Source organism: Heteronotia binoei, chromosome 9, assembly GCF_032191835.1.
Source record: "Heteronotia binoei isolate CCM8104 ecotype False Entrance Well chromosome 9, APGP_CSIRO_Hbin_v1, whole genome shotgun sequence".
In the NCBI taxonomy this organism is placed as follows: Eukaryota; Metazoa; Chordata; class Lepidosauria; order Squamata; family Gekkonidae; genus Heteronotia; species Heteronotia binoei.
In genome coordinates this window covers 45,781,269-45,791,220 of record NC_083231.1, presented here as the reverse complement: position 1 = coordinate 45,791,220, position 9,952 = coordinate 45,781,269, and positions in this window count along the sequence as shown.

Genomic DNA, 9,952 nt, shown 5'->3' with positions numbered 1-9,952 from the left:
GGGTTAATGTGAATGGTAACGCAAGGGTATCAAACTCATTTGTTATGAGAGCCAGATCTGACATAAATGGGACTTTGTCAGCTGGGCCCTGAATGTCATAAAAGTTAATCCCAAGTAGTGGAGATATAAGCATTACAAAGGACACAGACAAACACAATTAAAAAGATGATTGTTTTTACTTAAAATACAAACATGCTTAAAACAGTAACATTTGTGATATTTTGTTCATTTAACAGTCTTTGATATCTGACACCTCTGAATGCCCCCCCCATTGCCCTTAAAGGATGCCTGCCTAAAATGGAAAGGTGGGGGAATAGTGGGATTTGGCAATGCAATTTTAAAAATAAAACATCAAGAAAAATCACAAGGATCACAGCAGAAATGAAAAATATGATCTAAAATGCTCTGAGCCTAGGAAAATATGAAACAGCTGCTTCTCTGCTGAATGGACCTGAGAACGGAAGGTTCCTGAATGAATACTCTAACCTAAGAACCCACAGCCAAAGGGGAACATTACATGGAGAGTCACTGCCACTCTAAGTAGACCTGGGGGGGGGGGAGAAGCAGAGCTTCTCTCCCCCTCAGTCTTCTCAGAGTGGCATTGGTTCTCTAGGGTCTCAGGCATTTTACAGGGTGGTTTGAGATAATAATTTTGGTTGTCGTCTTCAGAACTTGTTCTGCATCGGAGAACCACATTAGGAGGGTGTACATGTTAAAAAGTAATATTTTTCTGCAAAACTAGAGATCCTTGAGTTTGTAGAACTCTATATTTTTACTGTGGTTTGTTTCAAACCTTCCCTGCTGCCCTTAAAAGATATCTGCCTAAAATGGAGAGGTAGGGGAATAGTAGGATTTTGCAATGCAATTTTTAAATAAAACACCAAGAAAAAGCACAAGGATCACGGCAGAAACTAAAAATATAAAATTGTTTGAGCCTAGGAAAACATGAAATGGCTGGGAATTGCAAGCTTCGCCCCCCCCCCAGGTCTACTCAGAGTGGCAGTGGCTCTCCATGTAATGTTCCTCTTTGGCTATGAGGCGGAGAGACAGCAAAGAGAGTTTCTGTGCTTCCCCCCCCCCATTTAAACACCACTGGGTGTTTAAATGGGGGGGGCGGGGTTAGATCGCCCACCTTTGCTGGCACCTTTAAAAAAAAAAGCCAAGCATGATATTGTACGGTACTGCGCTTGTGTGAGTGCGGAATGCCATCTTATAAAACGAGGTCCGGTTGAGACCTCTGATCAACCAACGACAGGACCAACTTAGAATGGAAGGATGGAAGGATGTCTGATCAGGAAATTCGTAGTAAAAAAGCTGCAGAGTATAATAGCAACGTGTTAGGGATGGATTTAATGGTGAGTGTGACCACAACCTCAGTGTATTATTTGCAACTTTTTTGTGCTACGTATTTCAATGGAGCCCATTCTGGCTGGAGGAGAAGTGGCAAATATGAGCTTGAAGGGAGTGAAGAGGCGGCGGGGGGTGGGAGGGGGCAGAGAGAACTGTACGATGGATTAAAACCCTGGGTTGTCTGGTTCTGGCCCATGGGCTGTAGGTTTGACACCACTAGGTGATGGACTTGTTCTATCCTGCAGGTTTTTCTAATTGGTCTGTCTGCCTACACAGTCCTTATCATCTTCAAGGCCAGAGCTGGAAATGGGGTAATTAGGTTCTCATGAAACCTGTGACCTATAGAATGGGAAGGGAGGAATCAGGTGTGAAGAGGTAATTTTCTAGAGGGTTCCATCAAGAGCGTATCCTGATTGGGTAGCATCATCACTTCATGCTGCTTGGCCAAAAAGCTATAATTGAGCTAAGAGCATGGAAGAAAGTGAGCAGCTTAAAGTCTAATGGGCTGAAGACCTGGACTATGATATGCTTATATTGCAATACACAGCCAGATAGAGAGTACATAACCTATGGCCTTTGACAAGGTTTGTGCCATCTAATGCGGATCTTGAAAATGTGCTAGTTAAACTAGCTTTTTTGAGGGGTGGGGTTGCTGCAAGATTTAAGAGTTGCCTATAGATTAAACCCATTCTCAGGTCCATTCAGCAGATTGTTTTGACAGGGGTGGGATCACACTGAGAATTTGGTGCAGCAGTATCCCAGTTTTGAAAAAGCCGGTTCTCTTTGATGCATACTGCAGCAATCGCTCAGCCCCCACCCTGCTGCTTGGAGAAGCATGGTGGAGGAGCATTCAGACTACTCCTGTGCACGTGGGGTGGGTACATTGCACGCCCGGCTGTTCAGATAGCCAGGAAATGCACCCTGAATGCATTTTAGAGATTTAATCTGGTCCTAGCCTGTCCTAAAATGTGGTAAGTACAGGTGGGACTTGGGGGGCAGATGTGCACATGTGATTGAGCACATTAAATCTGAAGGAGAGGCGTGGCTAGGTTGGGCCAAATCTCTCATGTGATTGCACCCAGAGATTAAATAAAACTTCATATAATTTTAAAAATAAAAAGGTCATTTGTGTACAACAACCCTGGGGACCCATGGGGCTCAGCCTTGGACTCATTGTTTGTGACCTTGGGCCTTAGCCTTGCCCACCTCAGGGTTGTTGTGAGGACAGAGTGGAGGGGGGGAAAAAACACTGTTGTAAGCCACTGGGCAATTGGGGAGACAGTTGAGTATAAATGTCTCAATAAATATATACATAAATAATACATAGTGATTTCAAGTTGCATCTGGAACTCTGCACCTGCAAAGGGTGCCCCTGTTCTTTTCACTGTCATGACAACTTCCTTCAGGATGTTTGTGCAGCTCAGAAAAGGATGGGATAGCCCTTGCTCATATGGAACACTGTGGTTCATCCACTGAAGCCCTGTGAAGGTTTGAGTTGTAATAGTAAACTGAATCACAGTTGGGGTACTTTTCCTTACCTCAGTCCTTGACTTTTCTGGGTGTTAAGAGAGCCAGTTTGGTGTAGTGGTTAAACGTGTGGACTCTTATCTTGAAAAACTGGGTTAGATTCTGCACTCCTCCACCTGCACCTGCTGGAATGGTCTTGGGTCAGCCATAGCTTTCACAGGAGTTGTACTTGAAAGGGCAGCTGCTGTAAAAAGCTCTCTCAGACCCACCTATCTCACAGGGTGTCTGTTGTGTGTGTGTGTGTGTGGGGGGGGGGAGGTAAAGGTGATTGTGACCGCTCTGAGACTCTGAGATTCAGGATATAAATCAAATATCATCATCATCTTCTTCTTCTTCGAAAGAAGCAGCCTCATAACGTTTATTATTATATGGGAATATTGAGACAAATACCTTAAGAAAGATCCAGACATTGGGAAGACACCAGTTGCAAGAGGGGAAGAAATTGTGCATCCATAAAAATTTCCTTTTCTAAAGTGAAAGGCAAATGTATGTTGGGTAATAAACTTGGAACTATAGAAATGCAAGTTAAATTAGCAAATATTCCCTATGTGATCATCACTGTGCATTAAAGGCTCAACTGCAGGGTTTATGAATGGTCAGTGCACACTATTGATTGGGAGGCTAACAGACCAATGAAAACAATTCATAGTTATGACAGCGGTTTAATGCACATAATTACCATACAATAATAACATGATGAATGTTAAATGGTGGTAACCCAAAAATGCTTTCAGTGACCTCATAGCATCATCACAATGAAAGGCATTGGCCTGGAAAGCGTTTCAGATAATGTTTTCTAGGTTCTTGTACTTAGCATGCATTAGGGAGCTGAATACTTCCTAAAGTGGTAATTTCTCTTCAAAAGAAAGAAGCTATGTTGCCAATGCAAATCTTATAAATACATGTGAATATAAAATTACTGAATTGAATTGGGGTTAAGTTTTCAAAAAGGACCTGGAAGCAGTAAGCACCTAAGTGATTAATCCAATTTAAAACCAATCCAATTGTAAGCCTTTTCCAAGGCAAACTCCTATCACCTCTCTGTGACAATAGAATACAAGTTTTCAAATTATTCCTTGGAAACCTGGGATCCATAGCTATTTGCTATGGGTTCCAAATGGGAAAAATCAGCAGTGGTAGACAAGCTCCCTAAACATCTTTTCTTGCAACAGGAAGATCTAGAGTCCTAGTAAAGCACTGGCCTGCAGCAGGTGGATCAGGAGAGCAGTTGGTGACAGCTTGACATAGAATGAGCTGCACAGAGGCACTATGAGGCTGCTTCTTTTGAAGAAGAAGAAGAAGAAGAAACCAGCTGCACTTCATTCAGAAGCCTTCTTCCCTCCTTTTTTTGGGAGGGGGTTAATTATAAGCTGCTTTGGGTCTCCATGGGGGGGGGGGATCACTGAATAAGAATGCTGTGGTCAATTATCATCCAGTCTCTAATCTGCCCTTTTGAGGCAAGGTAATTGAGAGAGTAGTTGTAGAGCAACTTCAGGCTTTCCTTGATGACATGTCTGCCTTTTCATTCTGGCTTCCTGCCAGGCCAGGGACCAGAGATGGTATTAGTGGCTTTGGTTGATGTCTTGTTTGAATATAGATAATGGTTGTGGGGTTTTGTTTTTTTTGCTGTTATTGGATCTATCAGCTGTCTTTTATATGATGGATCATAGGTGTGCCCTTGAAGTCAAATCAGAAATTTCAGCTGGTTCAGAATGCTGGGCTCAATTGCTATTGGGAGCTAAACAGTGTATGCCTATTGCTCCTATTCTCCAGTTACTCAGTTAGTTAATGATTACTAGGTTCAATTCAAGGTACTGGTCGTAACATACAAAATCCTTCATGGTCTAGGCTCACATATCTACAGGACTGCCTGTACTGATATGATCTGTTGCAGCAGCTGTGCTCTTCTGAGCAAAGCCTTCTGAAAGTGCCACCCCGTAAATGTGGAAGATCAACAGCTGTCTGTACTGAAGCATTCCTTGTGAAATAGTTTGCCATCAAAGTCAAGAGGCCTCCAGCGATTTTAACATTTTGCAGAATGTATAAAACGAAATTGTTCAGGAGGGCCTATTCTGTATAATAGAAAAAGGGTTATAGTTAACATTTGTGAAACTTTAGGTAGTTTTCATAGCTGTGTTCACTGTATAGATACTGTTGCACTGTTTCTCTAATTTTGTAATCAAATTTTGCTTGCAATAGATAGAATAGTTTTATTGTATTCTGTTCAGTGTTCTACTCTGATTTTGCGATCCTGTTTTATTGGATTGTTGTATATATATGTTGTATATATTGTTGTATTTTTTTAAAAAATGTAATCTACTGTTAGTCTCAGTGAGAAAGGTGGATAGACAAAATAAAAACATTAAGCCAAATACAGATACCAGTTTAAAAAGGCTGAACATGTAGCCTCATTTTGTATGCGGCAATGATATGGCCAAACATAGTGCTGAATCATGAAAGCTAAGCACGATTGGCTCTGGCTAGTATTGGGATGCAGGGCTGGCCCTAGGGTGCATGGTGCCCCAGGAAGCCTTGCTGGCCACCTTGCTGCCCCCTTCTGCAGCGCCTCTTTCCTCCCCCCCTTCCCTTCTGTGTCACCTGGGAAGGGGCAGTGAAGCACTGCACTTCCCGTCCTCTTTAAAGCCCCCCCCCCACCGATCAGCTGATCAGCGGGTAAAACACTGCTGCTGCCCCCTCGCCCTCTCTTCTGTGCGCTTAGACTTGGTCCAGGCCTTTCAGCACTCTCACTTCCAGCAGAAGTGAGGGAGGAACGAAGCCTCCTCCAGCACTCTCTTAAGAGAGAGCGCTGAGAGGCCCGGGCCAAGTCTAAGCAGGTAGGGCTGATTCTAGCCATAGCCATACAGAGGGCTGAGGGAGGTGGTGGAGCATGGCACTGCAGAAGAGAAGGGAAGGGAAGGAAGGGGGGGGGGGAGCAGCGGCAATGTTTTACCTGCTGATCAACTGATTGGCAGGGGGCTTTAATGAGGCTGGGAAGGCACTCCACTGCCCCTTCCTGAGTGGCACAGAAAGGAAGAGGGGGAGGGAGGAGGCAGTGCAGCGAGGCAACAGCAGGGGGAAGGTAAACTAGACATTTGTCTTGAGTATGGGGAGGGGGGAGAGCCCAATTCAGTACCCCCCTCCCAGCGCCCTAGGCAAATACCTACTTTGCCTAGTGGGCGAGCCGGCCATGTTTGGATGAGAGACCTCCAAGGAATACACGGGTCCTCCTGACTCTAACACAGAGGCAGGGAATGGCAAACCATCTCCCCCCCCCCCAAGATGTTAGCAGAGAGGGAAACATGACAAAGAAGCACAAACAACCCACAACTAAGTATTGCATTGTATTTAGGATGTCTGAATATTCCATGCCAAGGCTTTATGCCCATATTGTTGGATACTGTGCTAAAAAAATCATTCACGACTGAATTGTCCTATGCAGACATGCCAGTCCAGTTGCAATTGATCACTATAGCACAACGATAATGCTTTATCCAAAGATGTATGGATGTGGATCTTTTCAAAAGGCTTTGTTCTCAAAGATCAATAGCATGAAGAGCTTTCTTTACTAGTTTTTTTTTTTTAAAGAAAGCATTTTGGGTTGCTGGCTAAAGAGCTAATGAAAAGCAACCAGGTGGCTCAATGGCTGCCATATGAGTCGCTTCTGGAATTCATTAGCTTTTTCCCCATCATAAGAGCATCTAGGCTTTTTGTAATCAATCTGTTCAGCAACAGTGAAGCTGGGTGTTGCCATTATGCTGCTATAACTATCCCGGCTGCAAACATTAAATGCTAGAGTTATTGATGGGATTTTAGCTTATTACCCTCATCCAAGCCCAGAAGGGCATATAAAGGAGATAATACCAACTGCTGGCTTGCCAGGGAAATATGTAGCAACTTGATCCCAAAGAACTTACATTTTCAGAGATCACCATAAATATGGAAATTTATTGTCCAAAGAGTTATATTTCTGACTATCCTGGTTTGAAAGTGTTATTCATTTTTATTCTCTCTTCCCCACCCACAAACTCTGTAGATTATTTAGGAGATAGCATTCTGTGTTACTGGATCTTGGCATGCTATGTGCTGTCAGATCTTTTTTAAAAAATGGCTGCTTCTCTTTGCCTGACAATTAAGTGCAGAATGTTGGGGTATACATGCAATTGGCAGTTGCCACCAAGGATTGCTTAACTTGTCAGGGATATCAGTCCTATAGTTGGATTATCTCGCAGGTTTTGGTTTTACTGCAAACTCTTTTTCTGTTGTGTAACTTGTGTTGTAGTAGGGAAGATTACAAAACAGAACACCTTGTGTGTATTGCTTCTTAGAGTCTCAAATGGGTCACCATATTTGAATGTCTGTTGGGATTTTCAGCATTGCTCAGCAGAAAACCAAACCAAGTTTATATTTCCTATGCATAAAAGCTTTCCATGTTTCCATCCTTTGTGCCACAAGAAGCTGTTGCATGAGTGTTAAGTTTGAAAACATTTCTAAAAAACCCACAAAGTTCTTACTATCGCTTATGGCTATTGGCTGCCCAACGATACCTGTGCCTCCTCATTCCTAAACTGCAATGGATACTGATATGGCTCCAGTTTTATGGCATTTGGGACTCAGATGCCATTTAATTTGATGTTGCTTTAAACACACAAGCCTTTTCAAAAGATTTACAATCAAGAATTCTCATGAGCCTGAGCTGCAATGCTAAGTGTCAAAGCAGAAGTTGAACATTAAAAATAGAAAGAAAGAAGACTTTAGGAGAAGGAGGTAGTCTAAATCCCTTTTGGACTACTATTTTACTGATCATACATGCTTTGGATTGCTTGTTAATTCTGGAACACTGGATACATTTGCATGTCATATTCTGGTCTGACCCATGACACAGTACTGTAGAGGAAAATGAATAAACATGTATCTGCAGTTGCTCACAATCCCACCTTGGATTCTTAATCCCCCCCAAATAGATTATATGTTACTTTTTTTTTGCTCTGTAAAAGGGCTCATTATAGTGAAAACACAGTATGAATCAACCACTTGGAATCTCAGTGAGAAAGGTAGACTATAGATAATGTCAAATCAATAACATCTTACAGATTTTAATGGTGGTTGCTTACTGGTGGCTAGAGCCTGGAGTGATTGCTATGTACATAAAGGGTGGTATATTTAACAGTGAACCAAAACAGAAGAAATAATATACTCTTGTTTAAAGGGAAGAAGTAGAACTGGTGAGTGATTGGACAGATTCTTATAGTTCAATCCAAAGCCTGGTGCCACATTTGAATACTGTGCTCATCACCTAACATCAGAAGTCTGGGAATGTCACAGATGGATATATTTCTAGGAATGTGTTAAATCATGTAGTGAACAGTCTGTGGGACATATTCCAATGCACTTTTAAGGAATGTAGGTTTCTTTTATTTTTTGAAAATTACATGAATGCAATCAGTTCCAATTTAGGACTGCATTTGACTAATTTAGTTTTTATTTATTGGCAGTTTAAACTGGGAGTTTAAACTGTTGTCTTGTATAGAATCATAGATGAAGGGACCTCCAGGATCATCTAGTCCAACCCCCCGCACAATGCAGGAAACTCACAAATACCTCCCCCTAAATTCACAGGATCTTCATTGCTGTCAGATGCCCATCTAGCCTCTGTTTAAAAACCTCCAAGGAAAGAGAGCCCACCACCTCCTGAGGAAGCCTGTTCCACTGAGAAATCACTCTAACTGTCAGGAAGTTCTTCCTAATGTTGAGCTAGAAACACTTTTGATTTAATTTCAACCCATTGGTTCTGGTCCTACCTTCTGGGGCCACAGAAAACAATTACACACCATCCTCTACATGACAGCCCTTCAAGTACTTGAAGATGGTGATCATATCAACTCTCAGCCGCCTCCTCTCCTGGCTAAACATCCCCAGCTCCTTCAACCTTTCCTCATAGGACTTGGTCTCCAGACCCCTCACCATCTTTGTCACCTTCCTCTGGACCCGTTCCAGCTTGTCTATATCCTTAAAATGTGGTGCCCAAAACTGAACACAATACTCCAGGTGAGGTCTTACCAGAGCAGAGTAAAGCGATACCATCACTTCACGTGATCTGGACACTATACTTGATACAGCCCAAAATTGCATTTGCCTTTTTAGCCGCTGCATCACACTGCATCACTGCTCCCAGTTTAAACTGCCGCTGCATCACACTGTTGACTCATGTTAAGTGTATGATCCACTAAGACCCCTAGATCCTTTTCGCACATACTACTGCTAAGACAAGTCTCCCCCATCCTATAACCATGCATTGGATTTTTCCTACCTAAATGCAGAACTTTACATTTATCCCCATTAAAATTCATTTTATTGGTTTTAGCCCAGTTTTCCAGCCTGTCAAAGTCATCCTGTATCCTGTTTCTGTCTTCTACTGTATGTTTTATTTAAATTATATTTTATATACGGTATATTGTAAGCTACCTTGAGTGCTGGAAGTTAGTCAGGTGGCCAGGGCTTTCTTTGTAGGAAAGAAAGAAACTCATTTGCAGATTAGACCGTACCTCCTGACATACCATTGTTTCGCACAGGGCTTTTTTTTGTAGAAAAAGCCCAGTAGGAACTCATTTGCATATCAGGCCACCCCCCCTGACACCAAGCCAGTCAGAACTGCATTCCTGTTCAAAAAAAGCCCTGCAGGCAGCTAATAAGTGTTTTTAAAAAATAAATACGTAATGGCAACTCTCATTTGGTTTGCATTTCTAGGAAGTTCAGAATCTTTCAGCCTTGTAAACACTAATCAGCTCTATGCTAATTTTGTGACCTCTGTAACAAGAGACAAGTTTTTTTTGCAACTGGGATGCCATTGGGGAATACTGAACCACTGCAGTGTTTTCATAATTTGGGAAACACATAATGGGATCCAGTATCCTATGCTTCCTTGTCTTTTAATTCCTGTTTGCGTGTTTGGTCACTTCAAAAACCTTGCCTCAACATCAAAGGATGGCTTTTAAAGTCTCTAGAGGTATGAACCAACAGCTAATAGGATTTTCTCTCCCATCTCCAGGGGATTTGCATCAACTGTCATGGCAGATTT